The following is a 27,524-nucleotide window of genomic DNA, read 5'->3' on the forward strand; positions in this document are numbered from 1 at the left end:
GGGGAGGCACACGGGGCTGGCTGTTTCACCCGAGCGCCACGGGAACTTTGTGTCTCCTGGCATCCTAGGCGCACCGAGCGACAGCCGCAGCATCTTTCTTGAGAACAGGCGTGGAGCAGGGGAGCAGAGCGGTGCGGTGCTTTTGAGGAGGAGGGTGTCGCAGAAGCGGTTGGCAGTAACCAGACCGATGCTGAATACCAGCACTGTGTTTTAGTTTGTTAGTGTGCTGTGGGTTTTTGGGTTGGGAGGTTTTGGGTTTTTTTGTTTTTTGGTTTTTTTTTTTTGAGATGATGAAGAGGAACTGAGCGAGTGCAGGAATGTTCTAGTTAGGTGTGTGGTGGTTTTCTTTTTTTCTTTTTTGAGGGTGGATTCAGATCCCTGGCCCTCTGAAAGCTCAGTTGCGGGGTGAGGGCTGAGGAGGTATCAAGGATAGGAATTGCAGGGAGGGGTTATAAAGTTGGTGTCGGGGAGAGGCCTGTCCAGGAGCAGTCTCCTTTGGGAAGGGAAAAGGACCGGGTTACTGTTCTTAGCACGCTGCTGACGTTGGCTGGGCAGGGCGGTTCCATCCTGTGTCTGTGTGTTCTGCTTTTGCGTAGTCTGTCTTCTGTGTCTCGTATCGTGGCTTTCTCGGGTCTTGATGTTTCCGTAGCTCTTGGTGATCATGGGGCCCCTCGGTAAGCCTCCCGAGGGTCTCGAACGCGTCGCCTCATCGGCATAGCGTTTCTTGAGCCCTGCTTATCTTGCCGTCGTAGCTTAAAGCGCGGACGTGTCCGGGAAGCGTCGTGTTACAGATGTTTCTGAGGGATCGTCTGTTGTGTGCTTTTTCAGTCAGTAAGTTTTGAAAATATCGTAGAGTAGTACTTGAAAAGCTTACTGAGATACTGGCACCCATACTAAAAGCGATCCAGGTCCAAGGAGAGACGTGGACAAAAGAGGAGGAATCGGCGTCGCTTTCCCGAGAAGCATTGCCAGCCTTGTAAGTAGCGACAGCGAGTCCTGACGTGGTTTCGGTGAGTTACTGCTTCGGCAGCGTCCTTTTTCCTTAACCTACAGCGTGTGGTTTCTTACTTCAGTTGGAAAGAGATTTTCCAGAATGGAAGTCTTTCTCATTCAAAGAAGTTGTGTTTTATGAACTCCCCATCAGAGTGGGGATCTTCAGAGATGATGCGCTTGGCAGTAGAAGTCAGCAGCAGCGAGACTTTCCGCTCTCTTAAAAAAAAAAAAAAAGGAAAAAAAAAAAAAAAGAAAGAAAAGTCCGTTTGCTTCCAAAGAGCCGAGCACAGCACGTCTTCCGGAAGTCGATGGCATCGCTGGTTCTCAGTTGCAACAGCCGAGATGTCATCAACACGCGTTCCTCTGCGTGCTTCGGTGCAGCCAAAAGCGTTAGCAAATCTGCCGGTCCTTTTTGGTAGCCTTAGGCATTGCAGCCCCGGGGATTGGATTCCGCCCGCAAAGTAAAACCGTATGAGGGATCTCTTCTCTCACTGATTTTTCTACCCTAGATGTAACTTTAGGAAAAAAAAAAGTTAAAATTGTCTATACAAACTGCCTTGCATTGTTTCAACTGCAACTGCCAACTAGCTGTGGCGTTGTTTCAACTTTAACTGCCAACTAGCTGTGGCGTACAATTGCTTAGGTGTATTTGAGCCGTTAGGTATTTGTTCTAAACGTTGACCAGGAGAGGCAACTGAACGTTACGGGTTTTCCCCCCCCCCCCCGCTCGTTTGACGGAGTGCTCTGAAGTACTTTTCTTTCTGTCTGGCTTTCAAGGGTGCGTTTCCCTGGCAGTTCAGTAGCGTCTCTCTCGGGCAGCGCGGCTGGCCAGATGTCGCTCCTAATGACGTAAGGTGCAAAAAACCCCTGGTCAAATGATAACTGCGTATCTTGGAGACAGATAATCTGCTGGTATCGATTCACAGCTGTGCAAGTTAAATTAACGCAAAAGGAAAATCCAGCCCTTCTCCAGTAGAAGTATTTTTATTGGATGTCTGTAAGCACACGCACAGCTTTTTTAGTAGGAAGCGAATTGCTGCGATTTGTCCTCTGGTTTTCCTTTTACCCTCGAAAGCGTTACGCTTCGCTTCCAGCTTTATCGACCGAGCCAGCAAGATGCGCAGGAGCGCGAGGACCGTAGCTGTTGCGGCGGATCTGTAAGCGTAGATTCTGATTGCGGTACGCCCTTGTCCTGCAGCCTCGCAGGGTTGTCTCCCTGCAGCCGTGCCGTAAGGAAGGGGTGAGACGTTTTCCAACGCCGGCAAGAGCGCGTACTTTTACGCGAAGAACGTGTTTGGAATCGTACCGGTTAGTCTTCATGCTGATTGGAAGCGTTCAGGTCGCTCTAGCTTTTAAAGGACGTCTTGTGTTTTGAGCTGACCTGCTTACCTCGAATCCTCCTTGAGCTCAACTGCTCTCCTCTCCCTTGCTCTGACTGAATTCCTCTACTCGCTGCTGTGCTATTTTTTTTCACATGCGGAAATATCGCTTGGGATTTTTGTTTTTCAGGTGTCTCGTTGCAGGCGTCTCGTGATGCTCGCTAGGTCCCCCCGGCCCAGGTTGGCCTGCCGGTCGTGAAGCGTCCCGAGGGTAAGGGGCCGGCCCCGTGCCTGGAGGCTCCTGGCTCTGTCTCCGGCGGGTGCCCCGCGGGTGCGTCAGCGAGGGCTGTCTGGTGGGGAGAGCCCCGGGCCAAGAGGGAGCGGGGAGGTTCGCTGCCCCGGGGAGCCCGTCCCAGCGCGGGAACGGAGGGGGAGCACGGCAGAGCCGAGCCTGAGCGAGAGGTGCGTCACCGTCCCCTGGCAGGCTCCCCCGCGGCGTGGGGCAGCCGTCGGCTTGCGGGACAGGGGCTGGGGGGGGCTGCCCCCATTTTATTTCTCTGGCGGAGCTCCCCTTTTCGGGGGGCGCCTACATATGTAAACGGCATTATTAAAGTAGCGAGCTGCCGGTCGGGGCTGTGTTCCTTGTTTTGTGCCTTTTTTGGGGGGGTGATGAAAAAGTGTTGGAGGGGCCTGGGGGGTGATGATGTCATTTGGGGCACCCCAACGTCCCTGGGGGCGGGGGGTGTGATGATGAAACAGAGGAGCAGGTGAGTGGGGGATGAAGGTGTCACGGGGAGGTTCCCCCCCAGAGGAGGGGGGGTCACAGCCCCAAAATGCCTGAAAACTCGTGTGTGTGTGTGTGATTAAAAATGTTAAAAACTGGAAATACGGGTGCGAGGCATTGCAGTAGAGGAAAATCTCTCGCCTTTATATATATATATATTGAAAAATAATATTCATTTCTAGAGAGAGAGAGAGAGAGAGAGAAAAGGATTTCAAAATACAAACCTGTACCTGCTATGTTATAGAAATTATTAAAAAATCTAAATGGAGATAGATAGGGTTTTAAAATAAAAAAGAACTTGTCTATATGTGAAGAAATAAAGGAGTTTAAAACGCAAAAAGAGATGATGTAGATGAAGGAATTGAAAACAGAAGAAAGTCTGGATAGGTAGAGGTATCTACGCTTACCGTGTGTCACCGAGTAAGCCAAAGTAGGTTGTCTGTGTAATGGAAGTAAAGGTTCTATGGAAGTGTAAACAGATAACTAAGTCTAAATAGACAGAATTGTAAGTAGATACCGAAGTCTAAGATACCAAAGTGTCAAAATATCCAAGTCCAAGAGCAAAATATCCAAGAGCAACACGGTTTGGGGCTCCCAGGAAAGCCGAATCCGCCTGGATTTGTGCAGCTGGAAAGCAAGCGCGCGCGCGCACACCTCCACCCCCCCCCCACACACACACATTTTAACGCAGAAAACCAAAAATGACCCATTGTTATGATGTGGAAAAGCGCCGGAAAACCCCAGAACTGAATAGTTTTGAAAAGCAGAAACCCCCAAGTTTTGTATGATGTAAAAGAAAAAACAAAAAAGAACAACAACAAAAAAACAAGCCAACAAACCAAAAAACCCAAACGCAAAACCCGCACCAAATTTGGGCCAAATTTGGGGTGAACCGCTGGCAGTTTGAGGGGCGTTGCTGGGGATTATCTGGCGTGGATTCCTTCTCCGGAGCGGACTATCCGTTGCGGCTTATCCCAGGTGAGTTATCTGCTGTGGATTATGCCGGGCGGACCCCCTGGTGTAGGTCATCCCCACCCGTGTCCCCCCGTGCACCTTTCTACCCGCACACAGCCGCTGTCCGTCCGTGTCCGTCTCCGCCCCCCCGTCCTCCTCTGCCTGTCTCTGCGCCCTCCCAAGTGCTCTCCACCCAAACGTCCCCCCACACAAGGTTTTTCCCCCCGTGCGGGTTTTTTTTGCCCCGTGACGTGCCCCCCGCGTCCCCTGCCCTCCAATCTCGTGCCCCCGCTCCCCTGCTTCCCCCTCCCATAGCTCCTTTGCTTCTGGACCCCCAGCTCCGCACGGGACACGGGCAGCCTGGGGAGCTTTGCCCCGAGCCATTCCTTTCCCCTCTGGGCAGCAGCGGTTCTGCCGCTGCTACAGGCAGGCGCTTTCTGGACGGGCGAGGGGCTGGGACGACCGGAGGCTGCTGCACGCTCCAGTCCGACTGAGACGCTGTTCCCGGGGGACCTGGCGCAGGGAAAGGCGAGGGACTCTCCGCGCTGCCGGTGACTCTTCAGAAGGGAACCACGCTCTGGTTTTAGCGGCAGAAGGTGTCGGTCAGGCAGCCGCGTAGCACCGTGCTGAGCGATGTGGCAGGCGCCTGGCTTGGTGGAGTCCAGGCGTGTTTCTCGCCTCGCAGTCTCGATGCCCAACCAAGCAGGGGGTTCAGGTTCCCAAAGCCTTTGGGCGTGGGAGCAAGATGACAGCTAGGTGTCTAGCAGCACAGGATTTCAGCCGTGTTGCTTGCTGCAAATGGCTTGCAGGCCAGGAGATGTGGAGAGGGGTCTGAAATGAAGAAAGGGAGCGTGGAAGCGATTGTTTTAAGGCGGCAAATGAAGCAGCCGAAGGAGGCGAGCGGCCCCTCCAGCCTCCCGAGTCTCGCGCGCTGCAGGCGGCCAAGCGCGGGCGCCGCGCGTGCTGGCGGGAGCGGCAGGGAGCGCGGAGCTGCGCTGCCGTCCAGAGCAGCGAGGGAACTGGCAGGGCTCTACGGCCGTCTGGTGCGGCCAGCTGAGGGGCCGCCGTGCCCCTTTGCTTTCCCTGTTTCACGTCTCATTCCTTTGCACGCCGCAGGGCAGGGCGGTAAGTAACATGGCGCAGCGTCTTGTTTAAGCGGCAAGCCCTGCGCGGGAAGCCCGGTGCGTGTGCAGGATGAGCAGAGGGCACCGCAGCAGAGCCCGAGGGGCGCCAGCGTATCGCTCGCTCGCAGATCGCGCGCTTGCCCGTGGTCTGCTCGCATGCAGCGCTTCCTGATAATCGTAGGTAGCTGCCCCTCTGACGCAAAGCAGCTTTCAGTGCCTTGAGGATGCCATCGGTGTCGCTTTTATTTTCTTTTTTTTTTCTTTTTTTTTTTTTTTTTTTTACTAAAATCTCTCCAGGGTCTGTTGACTCGCTGGTGTCACTCTCCCACCCCTGATGCCACATGCAGATGAATCCAGCACTCCCGGGGGCTTTTTCTGGGGGCAAAAAAGCCGAGGCAAGGCAAAGGTATTGACCAGGTTCCCTGTGCTGCGTCCCCCGGCTGGGTGCTGGGGTGGGGGGCGCGGAGAGAAAGGGCCAGCAGCCGCTGCAAGCTGTCAAGTGCAGAGGACTGAAATGCTCGAGCCGCTTGGGTGCTTTTTGGTGGCGAGGCGATGGCTGTGGCTGCGTGGGCTGTGAGCGGGAGCAGGGGCAGAGAAGGGCGAGGCTTGTGACACCCCCCGCCCCCCCGTAAGGCGGCGGCGGCGGCGGCTGCGGGCGGCCCCAGGCGGGCCGGGGGGCGAGTCCTTTCTCCCCGCGGGGCGCGGTCGGAGCGCCGGGCTTGGTGTGGTGCTGCCGCCTGGCGGCCAAAAGCGGGTACTGCAGGGCGGGAGCCGCGCAGGGGCGGTGGCGTCCCCGTGGTCGCCGGTGCCGGTGGCCGGTAACGGGCATGCGACAGCGCGGTGGCCGCGGGGTGCTGCCGCCGCAGCCGTTGCTGCCTCCCGGTAAGGAAGCGCCGCTCTCGCCGCACGGGAGGCGCTTGCCGCTGCTAGCACTGCCGCGTCCGCCTCCGCTGCAGCCCCGCCCCGCGGCGTCCGCCTCCGCTGCAGCCCCGCCCCGCCGAATGCCCCGGTCCTGGTGTGGAGCGGCCCCGCCCCTAGGGCCGGGCCCCGCCCCTGGATGCCCCCGGGCAGGGGAAGGGCACCACCCCTAGCGACAGGCCCCGCCCCTGGAGACCACGCCTGCGCACTGTGTTGGGGTGGAGCTTAGCCGCGGGGGGGCGGAGCCTAGCGGTGGTAAGGCGGAGCTTTGCCGTGCGAGGGCGGAGCTTCACTGGCGCATGCGTGCTGTCTCGGGGGCGGAGCCTTGCCGGGGGGGCGGCGCTTTGCTCTGAAGGGCGGGGCTTTGCCGCGGGTGGGCGGAGCTTGCCGTGTGAGGGCGGAGCTTAACCGGCGCATGCGCGCTGTCTCGGGGCGGAGTTTTGCCGTGGGGGCGGAGCTTTGATGTGAAAGGCGGAGCTTTGCCGCGCATGCGCGCTGCCTCGGGGGCGGAGCTTTGCCGCGGGGGGGGCGGAGCCTTGCCAGGTGAGGGCGGAGCTTTGCCGGGTGAGGGCGGAGCTTGACCAGCGCATGCGCGATGCGTCGGGGGCGGAGCCTTGCCGCGGGGGGGGCGGAGCTTTGCCGGGTGAGGGCGGAGCTTTGCCGGGTGAGGGCGGAGCTTGACCGGCGCATGCGCGATGCGTCGGGGGCGGAGCCTTGCCGCGGGGGGGCGGAGCTTTGCCGGGTGAGGGCGGAGCTTTGCCGGGTGAGGGCGGAGCTTCATCGGCACATGCGCGATGAGTTGGGGACGGAGCTTTGCTGCTGGGGGGGCGGAGCTTTGCCGTGGGAGGGCGGAGGTTTGCTGTGAAGGGCGGAGCTTTGCGCATGCGCGCTGTCTCAGGGGCGGAGCTTTGCTGCGGGGGGGCGGAGCTTTGCCATGGGAGGGTGGAGCTTTGCCGAGGGGGCGGAGCTTCACCGGCGCATGCGTGCTGTGTGCAGGGCAGAGCTTGGCTGCAGAGGGCGGGGTTTTCCGCTGGGAGGGCGGAGCTTCGCCAGCGCCTGCGAGGTGCATCGGGGGCGGGCATCGCGCCGTGGGTGGAGCTTCCCCCCGCGGAGGGGCCAGCGGGAGCCCGGCTGCGGCTGCAGGCAGGGAGGAGGTGAGCGGGGAAAGTCCCGAGAAGGGCGGCGGTGCCTGGGGGGGGAGCGGCCGGGCCGGCGGGAGGCACGGAGCGGGGAGGGTGCGGTGCCGTGTGGGAGCCGGGCGGGTGGGGCTTCCCGGGGCCGGGCGGTAGGGGGGGCGCCGCGCCGAGCCGCGCCGGTCCGGGGCCGGGCGGCGGGGGGCCGCCGCGCCGAGCTGAGCTGAGCCGCACTGATTCGATGCTGGGCGGGCGCCGCGCCGGTGCGGGCCGGGCGGCGGAGAGGCGCCGCACCGAGCCGCGCCGGGGCCGGGCGGCGGGGGAGCGCCGAGCCGCGCCGCGGTTGGGCAGCGGGGGAGCGCCGCGCCGCTCCGGGGCGGGGGGGTGCCGCGCCGAGCCGCGCCGCTCCGGGGCGGGGGGATGCCGCGCCGAGCCGCGCCGCTCCGGGGCGGGGGGGTGCCGCGCCGAGCCGCGCCGCTCCGGGGCCGGGCGGGCGCCGCGCCGCGCCGGTCCGGGGCCGGGCGGCGGCGGGCAGCCGGAGGTGTTGGCGGGGGCTGCCCGGAGCCGCGCTGGGGGCTCGGCGGGGCTTCCACGTGCGGCGGCGGCGGGGGGAACGGTGTCCCCGCAGGGTCCCAAAGCACGGAGGGTTGCGTCTCGCGGCATCCGGGGCTTTTGGTCGGTCACGTTGGTTCCCCGGGGCATGCCGGGAGGTGTAGTTTCTAGGGCCGTGGCTGCCGGGCAAACCGCTTCCTTTTTTGCCTCCTCCTTTCCCTTGCCTGCGGGGGAGCGGCGGGCCGGCGGGAGGCACGGAGCGGGGAGGGTTCGGTGCCGTGTGGGAGCCGGGCGGGCGGGGCTTCCCGGAGCCGGGCGAGGGGGGGGCGCGTCGGGTCGGGGCCGGTGGCGAGGTGAGCCCGGAGTTGGGCGGGCGCCGCGCCGGTGCGGGGGGGGGGGGCCCCGCGCCGAGCCGCGCCGCTCCGCTCCGCTCCGGGGCCGGGCGGCGGGGGGGGGCCCCGCGCCGAGCCGCGCCGCTCCGCTCCGGGGCCGGGCGGCGGGGGGGAGCCGCGCTGGGGGCTCGGCGGGGCTTCCACGTGCGGCGGTGGCGCGGTGAACGGTGTCCCCGCAGGATCCCAAAGCACGGAGGGCTGCGTCCCCTGGCATCCGGGGCTTTTGGTCGGTCACGTTGGTTCCCCGGGGCATGCCGGGAGGTGTAGTTTCTAGGGCCGTGGCTGCCGGACAAACCGCTTCCTTTTTTGCCTCCTCCTTTCCCAGCGTCACCTTCTGCGTCCCGGGAAGAAAATCCCGCGTGGGTGATTCCGCTCGGCGCTCAGGTAATCGCGTGTCTGGGGCTGCGGGAGCGGGGAGAAACCCTTGCCGGGTCAAGGACGCTCCAGGGGCGCCACATCAAAGCCAGAGGAAAGGCAAAGCCGCTGCCCGTGCAGAAAAGCCGATGACAAATGGCAGCTGAGAGCGCGCGCCGCGTTCCTGCAGTGCTCCCTTGGCAGTTTCGGCTGTTTGCCTTCCGGGCAAAAGAACAGACTTTCCTCTAGGAGAAATGAAGAGCTGCCTGTTCCCTTCTTTAGGGTCCGGTGTTTCTCTTCTGGTCGGTCGTGCTACTTTGATGGGCGAGCTGGAAATAGCCTGTTGTTTTGATACGCAGAACTAAATTGTTAGTAACATGCGGGGTCAGTAGAGTTCATTTTGGAGCACCTAGGTGCCAGTGGAAACGTAAGGAATGAAACGCGATGGAAACCGATCTTTAAACTTTAGTTTTCCTTGGTTTTTCTTTGCCATCAGAGCGTCGGTGGCACGGTGGCCTGTGGCTCGGTGCACGTTCTGTTCCGTGGAGCCTTCGGTCTAGGACTTTGAAGTAACAAAGTTTGTCCTTCCAGAAAAGGGCTAGTCGCTCCTAGGATTGAGGTGTGGGCTTGGAGAGTCTCTTAAGCACGTGCCTAGAATTAAAGCCGAATTTCACTTCGTGTTGCTGCTGTTTGTCTTCACTTTCATTCCTTTCGCCACGGCTCCATCGTGAGCGGGAGCTCTGAATCATCCCTTTTTTTCAGTCTCGCACACGTTTTTTTACCCAAGGAGGTGCTACGTTTAGAAGTTAAGGAGTTTTCTCACAAACGCGTCGGTCGATGCAATTGCGTTGTGATTGTTAAAACCCCCAAAATAACACCGGTCTTACAGATCTGGCCTATTTCTTCTGAACACGGATTCGTCGCGTGCAGATCGGGATACAGATCGTCTGCGCTTCCTGCTCTGTGGAGGACACTGTGCTGAGACAGGGGTGAGCTCCCAAAGGAAAAAAAATACAAGGTCATGGGGTTTTTTTGTTTGTATTTGGGGGCGGGGGGGTGGATTTAAAAGAAAAAAAAGAAAAAAAAAAAAAGAGTGGAATGTTGCCTGGTGGCAGCCTGCAGAGCTCTTTTGCTGCCCGGCCTCTCCTTTTCCTCTCTTGAAGTCCTCTTTCGTGGCTGTAATTGTCGTTTGGAGAAGTTCGGAAGAGCAGTTCAGGGACTTGCCTGGGCCCGTGTGCTAGTAATACCAGGAAGGGAAACGCTTGAACCGGTAGCAAAGAAGTTGGCTCCAAGTAGAGGTTCTGAAGGAAGAACAACGATAACAGGAAGCAAATAGCAAGTTACCAAAAAATGGGCGCGTGTCAAACGCCTCCGAGTTTTATTGCCGAATGTTGTTTGGCACTATGTTCCAAACGGCTCTTTTTTCCTTTGCTCAGCTGTAGCCTTCGCAAGACTTCACAAAACCGGGCAGCTTGGGACTCCTCCCCAGCTTTATGCTACAGGTTTTTTTTCCTCTCTCAGCAGAGTGTCAGCTGCCGCCGTTTCACCGTGGTCGCCCTTTCTTCTGCCGTGAAAGCGCAAGACGGACGGAAAGGCTGCGTAGCGGTCTGCGAGTACAAGGTACGTCCGCGATGCGTGTCCGCGTTTTTCCTAAGGCGCTTGTAGCATGGACTTCAAAGTTAACGTCAAGAATGCGCCAGCTCTCCTTCCTTCTGTAGTTTTTCTAGGAACTATTTTAACGCAGATCCTAAAAGGAAAAGAAGGTCTGCGCTGGAGCGTGTTCTGCCTGTGCAAAGCCGACTTCCCTCCGTTTATTTTGCCTTCCTGAAAGCGCAATCTTCTGTTTCTGTGCGCTTACTAGGAAATGATATCGGGAAAATAGTTGCGTCCTAAAAGAGGAAAGACGCCGATTGTGAGAGTTCAGGCGTTCAGAAGAAACAGGCTTTGTTTTCGTCATAGAAGCTGTGTGCTTTTTCAGTCAATAAGTTTTGAAAATATCTTAGAGTAGTCCTTGAAAAGCTTACTGAGATACTAGCGTCCGTACTAAAAGCGATCCAGGTCCAAGGAGAGACGTGGACAAAAGAGGAGGAATCGGCCTCGAAAATTCGTGTGTGTGATTAAAAACGTTCAAAACTGTAAATACGGGTGTGAGGCATTGCAGTAGAGAAAACTCTCTCGCCTTTATATATATATATATATATATATATATATATATATATATATAAAAATAATATTCATATGTATATATACAGAATTCATATATATATATAAAAAGAAGGATTTCCAAATACAAACCTATATCTGCTGTATTATATAAATGATTCAAAAATAATTTTCTGTCTTTTTCCGTTTTTTCCGTCTCCGTTCTAGTTCACCGATGCGGGCTTTTAAATCACTTCCTGATGTTCTTAATCGCCGCTTCCTTTAAGCACTCTCCTGTCTCCTGTTGTCCTCTTTCCTTAGGGCCCTCGTTTTTTGAATTTTTCTTCTCCGTCCCTTTAGTTCGCTGTCCTGTTTTTTAATTTTCCCAATTATTTCTTGTCTTTCCTTAGTGCCCTTGCTTTTTAAAATTTTGTTTCTGCATCTCTGTTTTAGTGCACTGTCCCTAATGCTGATTGCTTTTTAAGTTTTCTTTCTATGCCTCCTTTTATTCCGTTCACTGTCTTTATTTTGAATGATTTCTTGTCTTTCCTTAGCACTGTCGCTTTTAAAAATTTCTGTCTATGTCCGCTTTGTAGTTCCATGTTGCTACTTTGTACTGCTTTCCTCTCTTAATCCTTTGGCTTTTAAAATTTCTACTTGCATCTTGTTTGCTGTCATTGATTTTTAATTATTCTTTCTTGTTTTTCCTTAGTGCCATCACTTTTTAAATCTTCTTTTCCATCTCCATTTTAGTTCACCAATGGGATTTTAAAATTTTTTCCTTATTTCCTTAATCACCATTGCTTTTAAAAGTTTGTCTGTTTTTATACCATTTCCTGTCTTTATTTTGATGTGTTTATCTTTAATTATTTTTTTGTCTTTCCTTAGTGCCCTACCTTTTAAAATTTTCTTTCCACAGCTCTCTCTTAGTTTGTTTTCTTTTTCTTTTAGTTTTCTTTCTATGCCTACTTTTATCCTGTTCACTGTCTTTATTATTTAATGATTTCTTGTCTTTCCTTAGTGCCTTTGCTTTTTAAAATGTCTATTTATGTCTGTGTTGTAGTTAGCTGTCACTATTTTTTAGTGCTTTCCTTTCTTAATCTTAATATTTGGGTTTTCCTTTTTTCCTTTCTTAATCTTGAGCATTGGTTTTTAAAATTTTCTACTTTTATCTCCTTTGCTGTCATGAGATGTTAATTATTTTTTCTTGTTTTTCATTACTGCCATTGCTTTTACAATTTTTTAATTCTACATCTCTCTTTTAGTTCACAGTTTCGATTAATTTTTTTCCTTATTTTCCTTATAGTTTGCCATCGCCGTTTTTTCATTTGCTCAATATGGCTTTAATCTCCATTGCTTTTAAATTTTCTGTCTCCTTTTATCCCCTTTGCTGTCTTTATTGTGCTCTAGTTAATTATTTCTTGTCTTTCCTTAGGGCCCTCCCGTTTTAAATTTTCTTGCTCTGCCTTTCGTTTGCTGTCCCTAGTTTTTAGTTCCCTCCCCTTCTCTTCCCTAATGCTCACGGCTTTGCAAATTTTCTTTCTCTGCCCACTTTTCTCCTGTTCACCATCTGTAGTTTTGAATGATTTCTTGTATTTCCTTAGTGCGTTTTTTTTTTTTTTTATTTCTGCATTGTAGTTCACTGCTGCTATTTTTTAGTTCTTTCCTTTCTCCGTCCTTTGGCTTTTAAAATGTTCTACTTTTATCCCGTTTGCTGCTGTTAGTTTTTGATTGTCCTTTCTTGTCTTTCCTTAGTGCTATCGCTTTTTAGATTTTCTTTCATCATCTCCATTTTAGTTCAGTGATGCTATTTTTGAATGTTATCCTTATTTCCTTAATCACAGTTTCTTTTAAAGTTTTCTGTCTCCTTTTGTTCCAGTAGCTGTCATTATTTCCCTGTATTTATGTTTTAATTATTTCTTGTCTTTCCATAGTGCCCTCACTTTTTAAATTTTCCTTCTCCATCTCTTTAAGTTCACTGCCACTATTTTTTAATTTTTCCATTTATTTCTCTAATCCCTGTTACTTTTTAAAATTTTCTTTTATGCCGTTCCCAGTCTTTATTATGCTGTTCTTTTAATTACTTCTTGCCTTTCTTTAATTCCTTTGCTTTTTAGATGTTCTATTTTAATCTGTTCTAGCCTGCTGTCTCTATGTTTTAATTTTTCCCTTATCGCCCCCTTTTAAAATGTTCTTTCTATGCTTACTTTTCTTACTTTTGATGCCTTTATTTTTTAATTATTTCTTTTCTTTCTACATCTCTGTTTTAGTTCAGTCCCTATTTTTAAATTTTTCCATTTTATTTCCCTAATCCCCCTTGCTTTTCAGATTTTTCTACTTTTACCTCGTTCACTGTCTTTATGTTGCTGTCTTGTCTTTCAATAATTTCTTGTCTTTGGTTAGTGCCCTTGCTTTTTAGAGTTTCTTTCTGCATTTATTTTAGTTCACTGTCCCTATTTCCTAATTTTTTCCTTTGTTTCCCTAATTCCCCTCTGCTTATTAAATCTTCTTTCTATGCCTACTTTTATTACCTTTGAATTTTTTTAATAATTTCTTGTCTTAGTGCCGTCACTTTAAAAATTTTATTTTTACATCTCTGTTTTAGTTTGCTCTCCTTATCTCATAATTTTCCCTTTATTTCCCTAATCCCTGTCGCTTTTAAAATTGTCTACGTTTATTCCCTTTGCAGTCTTTATTTTGCTGTCTTTTCTTTTCATAATTTCTTGTCTGTCCTTAGTGCCCTCGCTTTTTCAATGTTCTTTCTCCATCTCTGAGTTTGCTGTCCCTATTTTTCAATTTTTCCCCTTTATTCCCCTAGTTCCCCTCTGCTTATTAAATGTTCTTTCTATGCCCACTTTTATTCCCTTTGCTGTTGTTTAAAAAATTATTTCTTTTTCTTTCATTCGTGCCGTTGCTTTTTAAATTTTCTTTCCACATCTGTTTTAGTTCGCTGTCCCTATCTTTTAATTTTTCCCTTTATTTCCCTCATACCCATCACTTTTAAAACGTTCTTTCCCTGTCTACGTTTTTCCCTTCGATGTCTTTATTTTTAATTATTTCCTTAGTGCCTTTGATTTTCAATTTTCTTCCTATGTCCCCGTTTCAGTTCAGTGCCCCTACTTTTAAATTTTTTCCTCTATTTCCCTAAACTCTGTTGCTTTAAAAATTTTCTACCTTTATTCCGTTCACTGTCATTATTTTTTAATTATTTCTCATCTTTCCTTAGCGCGGTCGCTTTTTACAATTTCTGTCTCTCTGCATTTGTTTGGTTCGCTGTTGCTATTTTTTTAATTCTTTCCTGTCTTAGTACCTCGGCTTTAAAATTTTTGTTTCTATGTCTACTTTTATCTAGTTTTCTGCCTCCGTGTTTAATTTTCTTTCTGTTTGTCCTCTACCCAGTTGCTTTTGAAATTTTCTTTCTCTATCTACTTTGATCAAGCTCCCTATCCTTACTTTTTAATAGTTTTCGGTCTGTTGTGTACCCCGTTGCTTTTAAAATTTACTTTGTATGCGTCTCTCTCTTTGTCCCCCTTTCTTTATTTGGTAGTTTTTTCTTGTCTTTCCTAAGAGACGTGGCTTTTATTTTTCCGATGTCTAATTTTATCCCATCCAATGCGCTTATTTGTTAATGCTTTCCTGTCTGTCCTCCAGCCTGTGCTTCACTTCATCTCTTTTCTTCGTATGTCTCTCTTTAGATTGCCATCTCTATTTTTTTCATTTTCCCCTCTCTTTATCCCTCGGCTTTTAAAATTTTGTTTCCATATGTAATCTGGTTTGCTGTCCCTGTTTTTAGTTCTTTGCTGACTGTGCTGTACCTCTTGGCATTTTCAAGTTTCCTTCTAGGTCTACTTTTATCAAGGTCCCTATCCCTGTTTTTTAATTCTTTCCTGTCCCATCCTTTTTGAATTTTTCTCTCTCTCATCTTTTACGCAGTTTGCTCTCCCTGTTTTTAATTTTGTCTGGTTTTCCTTACCCTGTCGCTTTTAAAATTTTCTTTTTATGTCTCCATTTATCTAGTTCCCTTTCCCTTATTCTTAATGCTTTCCTGTCACGTACCATGTTGCTTTTAACGTCTTATTTCTATCTCTCCATTTGTCTAGTTCCCTGTCCCATTTTTCTTTCCTGTGTTTCCTGTAGTCCATTGGTTTTTATTTTCCCTTTCAAATCTCCCTCTACATAGCTCCCTTTAACAATTTTTTACATGTCCTGCCTCTCTGTCCTGTTCCCTTTCTATTTCTCGCTCTGTCTTACATTCTCTAATTTTTAATTCTTGCCTATGTTTGTTGCTTTTTAATTTCTATTTCTGTGACTGCCTCTATCCAACTTCCTGTCACTTTTTTTTAATTCTTTTTGCTTTTTCCCCCTTTTGTACTTCCCTCTATCCGCCCCGCCCCGCCGCTGCCTGCGTGTCTCTTATTCTCTCTGTCCCTCTCTGCTGTTCCTGTTGTCCCGCTCGGTCCCTTCTGTCTCTCTCCCCTGCCCCCTGTTGCTCCCTGTTCCTGTGGGATCTCCCCATCCTCCTCCTCGCTGCACTCCATTTCTCTCTCTCTCAACACCCTTGTGCGGTTCCCCGTCCCTCTCTTGTTCCCAGTATCCCGTTTTCTGGCTCCCTGTCCTACCCCTCTTCTCTACCTCCCTCCATCCTTCCTTCTGCTTTCCTCGTCCCTCTTTTCCCTCTGTCCCGCTGCCTTTGGGCACCGAGCCTCGTAACCAGCTCATTGCTGGGATTTCTGATGGGCGTGAAGGAACAAACATTTGCTGCCTCCTTTGTGACCCCAGATGTGTTTCCGGCCTCTGGGTGAGCGGCTGCGGTTGGGTCCAGGGGACGCAGTGATGTGCTGTGGGGCTGGGGTGATGGCCTCAGTTCCTGATGGGTTCCAGCTAGGGCAGCCCAGGTGGGACCCATGAAGCGAAGACGGGGCTGGGCCAAGTAGCTGGCACAGTGCTGCGGTTTGGATTGAGGACGAGAACAATGTTGGTAACGCACTGACGTTTTGTTTGTCGCTAAGTAGCGCTTACACCGCTCAAGGACCTTTCAGCTTCCCGTGCTCTGCCCGGTGCGCCAGAAGCTGGGAGGCGCCACAGCCAGCTCAGCTGACCCGCGCCGGCCGAAGCGCTGTTCCCTCCCGTGTGACGTCACGCTCGGTAGGGAAACGGGGGGTCGTTGGCCAGGAGTCAGCGATCGCTGCTCGGGGACGTGCTTGGCATCGGTCGGCGAGTGGTGAGCACCTGTAGAGTGAATCGCTTGCTTTGTATACTGTTATTGGTTTATTATTATTACTACTAGTACTATTACTACTATTCTGTTGTCTTTTCCTTCAATTGTTCAACTGTTCTTCCTTTAACCCACGAGTGTTCTGACTTCCACCCTTCCAATTTTCTCCCCCGTAGCGGCTGTGTGGTGCTTAGCTGCTGGCTGGGGTTAAACCACGACAAAAGCTTCTGTCTACTTGTATTCCGTTTGCCGTTTCCCTTTTTTAATTCTTCCTTGTCTCTATTAGTACCTTTGCTTTTTCAATTGTCTTCCTACGTCTCTCTTTTAGTTCACTGTCCCCGGTTTTCATTTTTTTCTCTTTGTTGCCCTAATTCCCGTCATTATTGACTTTTTTTTGCTTTTATCCCGTTCCCTGTCTTTAGTTTTCAAGGAGTTGTTCTCTTTCCTTAGGGTCCTCCCTTTTAACAGCCTCGGAGGGGGCGTAGCTTCCCGCTGAGGAGCGGCTGGAGGAGGCGAGGTGGTTGTCAGCCGGGTCGTCATTTAATAGTAAAGTATGAAATGGCATGTTGGTTAATCATTTCCCGTTTGGTTTTGTGGGAGCTGTGCTGGCTGCCTTGAGAATCGGCCGAGAAGTTGAGGTGAGCTGGGTGGTAGAGGGGAGGCACACGGGGCTGGCTGTTTCACCCGAGCGCCACGGGAACTTTGTGTCTCCTGGCATCCTAGGCGCACCGAGCGACAGCCGCAGCATCTTTCTTGAGAACAGGCGTGGAGCAGGGGAGCAGAGCGGTGCGGTGCTTTTGAGGAGGAGGGTGTCGCAGAAGCGGTTGGCAGTAACCAGACCGATGCTGAATACCAGCACTGTGTTTTAGTTTGTTAGTGTGCTGTGGGTTTTTGGGTTGGGAGGTTTTGGGTTTTTTTGTTTTTTGGTTTTTTTTTTGAGATGATGAAGAGGAACTGAGCGAGTGCAGGAATGTTCTAGTTAGGTGTGTGGTGGTTTTCTTTTTTTCTTTTTTGAGGGTGGATTCAGATCCCTGGCCCTCTGAAAGCTCAGTTGCGGGGTCAGGGCTGAGGAGGTATCAAGGATAGGAATTGCAGGGAGGGGTTATAAAGTTGGTGTCGGGGAGAGGCCTGTCCAGGAGCAGTCTCCTTTGGGAAGGGAAAAGGACCGGGTTACTGTTCTTAGCACGCTGCTGACGTTGGCTGGGCAGGGCGGTTCCATCCTGTGTCTGCGTGTTCTGCTTTTGCGTAGTCTGTCTTCTGTGTCTCGTACCCTGGCTTTCTCGGGTCTTGATGTTTCCGTAGCTCTTGGTGATCATGGGGCCCCTCGGTAAGCCTCCCGAGGGTCTCGAACGTGTCGCCTCATCGGCATGGCGTTTCTTGAGCCCTGCTTATCTTGCCGTCGTAGCTTAAAGCGCGGACGTGTCCGGGAAGCGTCGCGTTACAGATGTTTCTGAGGGATCGTCTGTTGTGTGCTTTTTCAGTCAGTAAGTTTTGAAAATATCTTAGAGTAGTACTTGAAAAGCTTACTGAGATACTGGCACCCATACTAAAAGCGATCCAGGTCCAAGGAGAGACGTGGACAAAAGAGGAGGAATCGGCGTCGCTTTCCCGAGAAGCATTGCCAGCCTTGTAAGTAGCGACAGCGAGTCCTGACGTGGTTTCGGTGAGTTACTGCTTCGGCAGCGTCCTTTTTCCTTAACCTACAGCGTGTGGTTTCTTACTTCAGTTGGAAAGAGATTTTCCAGAATGGAAGTCTTTCTCATTCAAAGAAGTTGTGTTTTATGAACTCCCCATCAGAGTGGGGATCTTCAGAGATGATGCGCTTGGCAGTAGAAGTCAGCAGCAGCGAGACTTTCCGCTCTCTTAAAAAAAAAAAAAGAAAAAAAAAAAAAAAAAAGAAAGAAAAGTCCGTTTGCTTCCAAAGAGCCGAGCACAGCACGTCTTCCGGAAGTCGATGGCATCGCTGGTTCTCAGTTGCAACAGCCGAGATGTCATCAACACGCGTTCCTCTGCGTGCTTCGGTGCAGCCAAAAGCGTTAGCAAATCTGCCGGTCCTTTTTGGTAGCCTTAGGCATTGCAGCCCCGGGGATTGGATTCCGCCCGCAAAGTAAAACCGTATGAGGGATCTCTTCTCTCACTGATTTTTCTACCCTAGATGTAACTTTAGGAAGAAAAATAAAGTTAAAATTGTCTATACAAACTGCCTTGCATTGTTTCACCTGCAACTGCCAACTAGCTGTGGCGTTGTTTCAACTTTAACTGCCAACTAGCTGTGGCGTACAATTGCTCAGGTGTATTTGAGCCGTTAGGTATTTGTTCTAAACGTTGACCAGGAGAGGCAACTGAACGTTACGGGTTTTTTCCCCCCGCCCGCTCGTTTGACGGAGTGCTCTGAAGTACTTTTCTTTCTGTCTGGCTTTCAAGGGTGCGTTTCCCTGGCAGTTCAGTAGCATCTCTCTCGGGCAGCGCGGCTGGCCAGATGTCGCTCCTAATGACGTAAGGCGCAAAAAACCCCTGGTCAAATGATAACTGCGTATCTTGGAGACAGATAATCTGCTGGTATCGATTCACAGCTGTGCAAGTTAAATTAACGCAAAAGGAAAATCCAGCCCTTCTCCAGTAGAAGTATTTTTATTGGATGTCTGTAAGCACACGCACAGCTTTTTTAGTAGGAAGCGAATTGCTGCGATTTGTCCTCTGGTTTTCCTTTTACCCTCGAAAGCGTTACGCTTCGCTTCCAGCTTTATCGACCGAGCCAGCAAGCTGCGCAGGAGCGCGAGGACCGTAGCTGTTGCGGCGGATCTGTAAGCGTAGATTCTGATTGCGGTACGCCCTTGTCCTGCAGCCTCGCAGGGTTGTCTCCCTGCAGCCGTGCCGTAAGGAAGGGGTGAGACGTTTTCCAACGCCGGCAAGAGCGCGTACTTTTACGCGCAGAACGTGTTCGGAATCGTACCGGTTAGTCTTCATGCTGATTGGAAGCGTTCAGGTCGCTCTAGCTTTTAAAGGACGTCTTGTGTTTTGAGCTGACCTGCTTACCTCGAATCCTCCTTGAGCTCAACTGCTCTCCCCTCCCTTGCTCTGACTGAATTCCTCTACTCGCTGCTGTGCTATTTTTTTTCACATGCGGAAATATCGCTTGGGATTTTTGTTTTTCAGGTGTCTCGTTGCAGGCGTCTCGTGATGCTCGCTAGGTCCCCCCCGGCCCAGGTTGGCCTGCCGGTCGTGAAGCGTCCCGAGGGTAAGGGGCCGGCCCCGTGCCTGGAGGCTCCTGGCTCTGTCTCCGGCGGGTGCCCCGCGGGTGCGTCAGCGAGGGCTGTCTGGTGGGGAGAGTGCCGGGCCAAGAGGGAGCGGGGAGGTTCGCTGCCCCGGGGAGCCCGTCCCAGCGCGGGAACGGAGGGGGAGCACGGCAGAGCCGAGCCTGAGCGAGAGGTGCGTCACCGTCCCCTGGCAGGCTCCCCCCGCGGCGTGGGGCAGCCGCCGGCTTGCGGGACAGGGGCTGGGGGGGCTGCCCCCATTTTATTTCTCTGGCGGAGCTCCCCTTTTCGGGGGCGCCTACATATGTAAACGGCATTATTAAAGTAGCGAGCTGCCGGTCGGGGCTGTGTTCCTTGTTTTGTGCCTTTTTTGGGGGGTGATGAAAAAGTGTTGGAGGGGCCTGGGGGGTGATGATGTCATTTGGGGCACCCCAACGTCCCTGGGGGCGGGGGGTGTGATGATGAAACAGAGGAGCAGGTGAGTGGGGGATGAAGGTGTCACGGGGAGGTTCCCCCCCAGAGGAGGGGGGGTCACAGCCCCAAAATGCCTGAAAACTCGTGTGTGTGTGTGTGATTAAAAATGTTAAAAACTGGAAATACGGGTGCGAGGCATTGCAGTAGAGGAAAATCTCTCGCCTTTATATATATATATATTGAAAAATAATATTCATTTCTAGAGAGAGAGAGAGAGAGAGAGAAAAGGATTTCAAAATACAAACCTGTACCTGCTACGTTCTAGAAATTATTAAAAAATCTAAATGGAGATAGATAGGGTTTTAAAATAAAGAAGAACTTGTCTATATGTGAAGAAATAAAGGAGTTTAAAACGCAAAAAGAGATGATGTAGATGAAGGAATTGAAAACAGAAGAAAGTCTGGATAGGTAGAGGTATCTACGCTTACCGTGTGTCACCGAGTAAGCCAAAGTAGGTCGTCTGTGTAATGGAAGTAAAGGTTCTATGGAAGTGTAAACAGATAACTAAGTCTAAATAGACAGAATTGTAAGTAGATACCGAAGTCTAAGATACCAAAGTGTCAAAATATCCAAGTCCAAGAGCAAAATATCCAAGAGCAACACGGTTTGGGGCTCCCAGGAAAGCCGAATCCGCCTGGATTTGTGCAGCTGGAAAGCAAGCGCGCGCGCGCACACCTCCACCCCCCCCCCCCACACACACATTTTAACGCAGAAAACCAAAAATGACCCATTGTTATGATGTGGAAAAGCGCCGGAAAACCCCAGAACTGAATAGTTTTGAAAAGCAGAAACCCCCAAGTTTTGTATGATGTAAAAGAAAAAACAAAAAAGAACAACAACAAAAAAACAAGCCAACAAACCAAAAAACCCAAACGCAAAACCCGCACCAAATTTGGGCCAAATTTGGGGTGAACCGCTGGCAGTTTGAGGGGCGTTGCTGGGGATTATCTGGCGTGGATTCCTTCTCCGGAGCGGACTATCCGTTGCGGCTTATCCCAGGTGAGTTATCTGCTGTGGATTATGCCGGGCGGACCCCCTGGTGTAGGTCATCCCCACCCGTGTCCCCCCGTGCACCTTTCTACCCGCACACAGCCGCTGTCCGTCCGTGTCCGTCTCCGCCCCCCCGTCCTCCTCTGCCTGTCTCTGCGCCCTCCCAAGTGCTCTCCACCCAAACGTCCCCCCACACAAGGTTTTTCCCCCCGTGCGGGTTTTTTTTTTGCCCCGTGACGTGCCCCCCGCGTCCCCTGCCCTCCAATCTCGTGCCCCCGCTCCCCTGCTCCCCCCTCCCATAGCTCCTTTGCTTCTGGACCCCCAGCTCCGCACGGGACACGGGCAGCCTGGGGAGCTTTGCCCCGAGCCATTCCTTTCCCCTCTGGGCAGCAGCGGTTCTGCCGCTGCTACAGGCAGGCGCTTTCTGGACGGGCGAGGGGCTGGGACGACCGGAGGCTGCTGCACGCTCCAGTCCGACTGAGACGCTGTTCCCGGGGGACCTGGCGCAGGGAAAGGCGAGGGACTCTCCGCGCTGCCGGTGACTCTTCAGAAGGGAACCACGCTCTGGTTTTAGCGGCAGAAGGTGTCGGTCAGGCAGCCGCGTAGCACCGTGCTGAGCGATGTGGCAGGCGCCTGGCTTGGTGGAGTCCAGGCGTGTTTCTCGCCTCGCAGTCTCGATGCCCAACCAAGCAGGGGGTTCAGGTTCCCAAAGCCTTTGGGCGTGGGAGCAAGATGACAGCTAGGTGTCTAGCAGCACAGGATTTCAGCCGTGTTGCTTGCTGCAAATGGCTTGCAGGCCAGGAGATGTGGAGAGGGGTCTGAAATGAAGAAAGGGAGCGTGGAAGCGATTGTTTTAAGGCGGCAAATGAAGCAGCCGAAGGAGGCGAGCGGCCCCTCCAGCCTCCCGAGTCTCGCGCGCTGCAGGCGGCCAAGCGCGGGCGCCGCGCGTGCTGGCGGGAGCGGCAGGGAGCGCGGAGCTGCGCTGCCGTCCAGAGCAGCGAGGGAACTGGCAGGGCTCTACGGCCGTCTGGTGCGGCCAGCTGAGGGGCCGCCGTGCCCCTTTGCTTTCCCTGTTTCACGTCTCATTCCTTTGCACGCCGCAGGGCAGGGCGGTAAGTAACATGGCGCAGCGTCTTGTTTAAGCGGCAAGCCCTGCGCGGGAAGCCCGGTGCGTGTGCAGGATGAGCAGAGGGCACCGCAGCAGAGCCCGAGGGGCGCCAGCGTATCGCTCGCTCGCAGATCGCGCGCTTGCCCGTGGTCTGCTCGCATGCAGCGCTTCCTGATAATCGTAGGTAGCTGCCCCTCTGACGCAAAGCAGCTTTCAGTGCCTTGAGGATGCCATCGGTGTCGCGTTTATTTTCTTTTTTTTCTTTTTTTTTTTTTTTTTACTAAAATCTCTCCAGGGTCTGTTGACTCGCTGGTGTCACTCTCCCACCCCTGATGCCACATGCAGATGAATCCAGCACTCCCGGGGGCTTTTTCTGGGGGCAAAAAAGCCGAGGCAAGGCAAAGGTATTGACCAGGTTCCCTGTGCTGCGTCCCCCGGCTGGGTGCTGGGGTGGGGGGCGCGGAGAGAAAGGGCCAGCAGCCGCTGCAAGCTGTCAAGTGCAGAGGACTGAAATGCTCGAGCCGCTTGGGTGCTTTTTGGTGGCGAGGCGATGGCTGTGGCTGCGTGGGCTGTGAGCGGGAGCAGGGGCAGAGAAGGGCGAGGCTTGTGACACCCCCCGCCGCCCCGTAAGGCGGCGGCGGCGGCGGCGGCGGCTGCGGGCGGCCCCAGGCGGGCCGGGGGGCGAGTCCTTTCTCCCCGCGGGGCGCGGTCGGAGCGCCGGGCTTGGTGTGGTGCTGCCGCCTGGCGGCCAAAAGCGGGTACTGCAGGGCGGGAGCCGCGCAGGGGCGGTGGCGTCCCCGTGGTCGCCGGTGCCGGTGGCCGGTAACGGGCATGCGACAGCGCGGTGGCCGCGGGGTGCTGCCGCCGCAGCCGTTGCTGCCTCCCGGTAAGGAAGCGCCGCTCTCGCCGCACGGGAGGCGCTTGCCGCTGCTAGCACTGCCGCGTCCGCCTCCGCTGCAGCCCCGCCCCGCGGCGTCCGCCTCCGCTGCAGCCCCGCCCCGCCGAATGCCCCGGTCCTGGTGTGGAGCGGCCCCGCCCCTAGGGCCGGGCCCCGCCCCTGGATGCCCCCGGGCAGGGGAAGGGCACCACCCCTAGCGACAGGCCCCGCCCCTGGAGACCACGCCTGCGCACTGTGTTGGGGTGGAGCTTAGCCGCGGGGGGGCGGAGCCTAGCGGTGGTAAGGCGGAGCTTTGCCGTGCGAGGGCGGAGCTTCACTGGCGCATGCGTGCTGTCTCGGGGGCGGAGCCTTGCCGAGGGGGGGCGGCGCTTTGCTCTGAAGGGCGGGGCTTTGCCGCGGGTGGGCGGAGCTTGCCGTGTGAGGGCGGAGCTTAACCGGCGCATGCGCGCTGTCTCGGGGCGGAGTTTTGCCGTGGGGGCGGAGCTTTGATGTGAAAGGCGGAGCTTTGCCGCGCATGCGCGCTGCCTCGGGGGCGGAGCTTTGCCGCGGGGGGGGCGGAGCCTTGCCAGGTGAGGGCGGAGCTTTGCCGGGTGAGGGCGGAGCTTGACCGGCGCATGCGCGATGCGTCGGGGGCGGAGCCTTGCCGCGGGGGGGCGGAGCTTTGCCGGGTGAGGGCGGAGCTTTGCCGGGTGAGGGCGGAGCTTCATCGGCACATGCGCGATGAGTTGGGGACGGAGCTTTGCTGCTGGGGGGGCGGAGCTTTGCCGTGGGAGGGCGGAGGTTTGCTGTGAAGGGCGGAGCTTTGCGCATGCGCGCTGTCTCAGGGGCGGAGCTTTGCTGCGGGGGGGCGGAGCTTTGCCATGGGAGGGTGGAGCTTTGCCGAGGGGGCGGAGCTTCACCGGCGCATGCGTGCTGTGTGCAGGGCAGAGCTTGGCTGCAGAGGGCGGGGTTTTCCGCTGGGAGGGCGGAGCTTCGCCAGCGCCTGCGAGGTGCATCGGGGGCGGGCATCGCGCCGTGGGTGGAGCTTCCCCCCGCGGAGGGGCCAGCGGGAGCCCGGCTGCGGCTGCAGGCAGGGAGGAGGTGAGCGGGGAAAGTCCCGAGAAGGGCGGCGGTGCGGGGGGGGGGGAGCGGCCGGGCCGGCGGGAGGCACGGAGCGGGGAGGGTGCGGTGCCGTGTGGGAGCCGGGCGGGTGGGGCTTCCCGGGGCCGGGCGGTAGGGGGGGCGCCGCGCCGAGCCGCGCCGGTCCGGGGCCGGGCGGCGGGGGGCCGCCGCGCCGAGCTGAGCCGCGCTGGTTCGATGCGGGGCGGGCGCCGCGCCGGTGCGGGCCGGGCGGCGGGGCAGCGCCGAGCCGCGCCGGGGCCGGGCGGCGGGGGAGCGCCGCGCCGGTCCGGGGCCGGGCGGGCGCCGCGCCGACCCGCGCCGCTCCGGGGCCGGGCGGGCGCCGCGCCGACCCGCGCCGCTCCGGGGCCGGGCGCCGGGGGGGCGCCGCGCCGAGCCGAGCTGAGCCGCACTGATTCGATGCTGGGCGGGCGCCGCGCCGGTGCGGGCCGGGCGGCGGAGAGGCGCCGCACCGAGCCGCGCCGGGGCCGGGCGGCGGGGGAGCGCCGAGCCACGCCGGGGTTGGGCAGCGGGGGAGCGCCGCGCCGCTCCGGGGCGGGGGGTGCCGCGCCGAGCCGCGCCGCTCCGGGGCGGGGGGATGCCGCGCCGAGCCGCGCCGCTCCGGGGCGGGGGGTGCCGCGCCGAGCCGCGCCGCTCCGGGGCCGGGCGGGCGCCGCGCCGCGCCGGTCCGGGGCCGGGCGGCGGCGGGCAGCCGGAGGTGTTGGCGGGGGCTGCCCGGAGCCGCGCTGGGGGCTCGGCGGGGCTTCCACGTGCGGCGGCGGCGGGGGGAACGGTGTCCCCGCAGGGTCCCAAAGCACGGAGGGTTGCGTCTCGCGGCATCCGGGGCTTTTGGTCGGTCACGTTGGTTCCCCGGGGCATGCCGGGAGGTGTAGTTTCTAGGGCCGTGGCTGCCGGACAAACCGCTTCCTTTTTTGCCTCCTCCTTTCCCTTGCCTGCGGGGGAGCGGCGGGCCGGCGGGAGGCACGGAGCGGGGAGGGTTCGGTGCCGTGTGGGAGCCGGGCGGGCGGGGCTTCCCGGAGCCGGGCGAGGGGGGGGCGCGTCGGGTCGGGGCCGGTGGCGAGGTGAGCCCGGAGTTGGGCGGGCGCCGCGCCGGTGCGGGGGGGCCCCGCGCCGAGCCGCGCCGCTCCGCTCCGCTCCGGGGCCGGGCGGCGGGGGGGGGCCCCGCGCCGAGCCGCGCCGCTCCGCTCCGGGGCCGGGCGGCGGGGGGGAGCCGCGCTGGGGGCTCGGCGGGGCTTCCACGTGCGGCGGTGGCGCGGTGAACGGTGTCCCCGCAGGATCCCAAAGCACGGAGGGCTGCGTCCCCTGGCATCCGGGGCTTTTGGTCGGCCACGTTGGTTCCCCGGGGCATGCCGGGAGGTGTAGTTTCTAGGGCCGTGGCTGCCGGACAAACCGCTTCCTTTTTTGCCTCCTCCTTTCCCAGCGTCACCTTCTGCGTCCCGGGAAGAAAATCCCGCGTGGGTGATTCCGCTCGGCGCTCAGGTAATCGCGTGTCTGGGGCTGCGGGAGCGGGGAGAAACCCTTGCCGGGTCAAGGACGCTCCAGGGGCGCCACATCAAAGCCAGAGGAAAGGCAAAGCCGCTGCCCGTGCAGAAAAGCCGATGACAAATGGCAGCTGAGAGAGCGCGCCGCGTTCCTGCAGTGCTCCCTTGGCAGTTTCGGCTGTTTGCCTTCCGGGCAAAAGAACAGACTTTCCTCTAGGAGAAATGAAGAGCTGCCTGTTCCCTTCTTTAGGGTCCGGTGTTTCTCTTCTGGTCGGTCGTGCTACTTTGATGGGCGAGCTGGAAATAGCCTGTTGTTTTGATACGCAGAACTAAATTGTTAGTAACATGCGGGGTCAGTAGAGTTCATTTTGGAGCACCTAGGTGCCAGTGGAAACGTAAGGAATGAAACGCGATGGAAACCGATCTTTAAACTTTAGTTTTCCTTGGTTTTTCTTTGCCATCAGAGCGTCGGTGGCACGGTGGCCTGTGGCTCGGTGCACGTTCTGTTCCGTGGAGCCTTCGGTCTAGGACTTTGAAGTAACAAAGTTTGTCCTTCCAGAAAAGGGCTAGTCGCTCCTAGGATTGAGGTGTGGGCTTGGAGAGTCTCTTAAGCACGTGCCTAGAATTAAAGCCGAATTTCACTTCGTGTTGCTGCTGTTTGTCTTCACTTTCATTCCTTTCGCCACGGCTCCATCGTGAGCGGGAGCTCTGAATCATCCCTTTTTTTCAGTCTCGCACACGTTTTTTTACCCAAGGAGGTGCTACGTTTAGAAGTTAAGGAGTTTTCTCACAAACGCGTCGGTCGATGCAATTGCGTTGTGATTGTTAAAACCCCCAAAATAACACCGGTCTTACAGATCTGGCCTATTTCTTCTGAACACGGATTCGTCGCGTGCAGATCGGGATACAGATCGTCTGCGCTTCCTGCTCTGTGGAGGACACTGTGCTGAGACAGGGGTGAGCTCCCAAAGGAAAAAAAATACAAGGTCATGGGGTTTTTTTGTTTGTATTTGGGGGCGGGGGGGGGGTGGATTTAAAAGAAAAAAAAGAAAAAAAAAGAGTGGAATGTTGCCTGGTGGCAGCCTGCAGAGCTCTTTTGCTGCCCGGCCTCTCCTTTTCCTCTCTTGAAGTCCTCTTTCGTGGCTGTAATTGTCGTTTGGAGAAGTTCGGAAGAGCAGTTCAGGGACTTGCCTGGGCCCGTGTGCTAGTAATACCAGGAAGGGAAACGCTTGAACCGGTAGCAAAGAAGTTGGCTCCAAGTAGAGGTTCTGAAGGAAGAACAACGATAACAGGAAGCAAATAGCAAGTTACCAAAAAATGGGCGCGTGTCAAACGCCTCCGAGTTTTATTGCCGAATGTTGTTTGGCACTATGTTCCAAACGGCTCTTTTTTCCTTTGCTCAGCTGTAGCCTTCGCAAGACTTCACAAAACCGGGCAGCTTGGGACTCCTCCCCAGCTTTATGCTACAGGTTTTTTTTCCTCTCTCAGCAGAGTGTCAGCTGCCGCCGTTTCACCGTGGTCGCCCTTTCTTCTGCCGTGAAAGCGCAAGACGGACGGAAAGGCTGCGTAGCGGTCTGCGAGTACAAGGTACGTCCGCGATGCGTGTCCGCGTTTTTCCTAAGGCGCTTGTAGCATGGACTTCAAAGTTAACGTCAAGAATGCGCCAGCTCTCCTTCCTTCTGTAGTTTTTCTAGGAACTATTTTAACGCAGATCCTAAAAGGAAAAGAAGGTCTGCGCTGGAGCGTGTTCTGCCTGTGCAAAGCCGACTTCCCTCCGTTTATTTTGCCTTCCTGAAAGCGCAATCTTCTGTTTCTGTGCGCTTACTAGGAAATGATATCGGGAAAATAGTTGCGTCCTAAAAGAGGAAAGACGCCGATTGTGAGAGTTCAGGCGTTCAGAAGAAACAGGCTTTGTTTTCGTCATAGAAGCTGTGTGCTTTTTCAGTCAATAAGTTTTGAAAATATCTTAGAGTAGTCCTTGAAAAGCTTACTGAGATACTAGCGTCCGTACTAAAAGCGATCCAGGTCCAAGGAGAGACGTGGACAAAAGAGGAGGAATCGGCCTCGAAAATTCGTGTGTGTGATTAAAAACGTTCAAAACTGTAAATACGGGTGTGAGGCATTGCAGTAGAGAAAACTCTCTCGCCTATATATATATATATATATATATATATATATATATATATAGAAAAATAATATTCATATGTATATATACAGAATTCATATATATATATATAAAAAGAAGGATTTCCAAATACAAACCTATATCTGCTGTATTATATAAATGATTCAAAAATAATTTTCTGTCTTTTTCCGTTTT

The 27,524-nt window shown here is 54.7% G+C and overlaps 2 long non-coding RNA genes across 5 annotated transcripts; both read left to right on the top strand.

Annotated features, from left to right (window-relative positions):
* Window positions 1-7,037: 7,037 nt before the first annotated feature.
* On the top strand, window positions 7,038-10,671 carry LOC148055553 (uncharacterized). Of its 2 annotated transcripts, none has more exons than XR_015705305.1 (4): window positions 7,038-7,246; window positions 9,413-9,541; window positions 10,048-10,143; window positions 10,242-10,671. It is a non-coding gene; the product is annotated as an uncharacterized LOC148055553 (long non-coding RNA). The 2 variants fall into 2 exon arrangements; XR_015705304.1 differs by having other exon boundaries at window positions 9,413-9,512.
* Window positions 10,672-23,475: 12,804 nt separating this feature from the next.
* LOC148055554 (uncharacterized) lies at window positions 23,476-27,319 on the top strand. 3 transcript variants are annotated; one of them, XR_015705302.1, is made up of 4 exons: window positions 23,476-23,684; window positions 26,062-26,161; window positions 26,696-26,791; window positions 26,890-27,319. It is a non-coding gene; the product is annotated as an uncharacterized LOC148055554 (long non-coding RNA). The 3 variants fall into 3 exon arrangements; XR_015705303.1 differs by having other exon boundaries at window positions 26,062-26,190; window positions 26,696-27,319; XR_015705301.1 differs by having other exon boundaries at window positions 26,696-27,319.
* The last annotated feature ends 205 nt before the right edge of the window (window positions 27,320-27,524 follow it).

The sequence above is a fragment of the Nipponia nippon genome, unplaced genomic scaffold (genome assembly GCF_047370975.1).
Source record: "Nipponia nippon isolate SJK-2023a ecotype South Korea unplaced genomic scaffold, ASM4737097v1 scaffold_21, whole genome shotgun sequence".
In the NCBI taxonomy this organism is placed as follows: Eukaryota; Metazoa; Chordata; class Aves; order Pelecaniformes; family Threskiornithidae; genus Nipponia; species Nipponia nippon.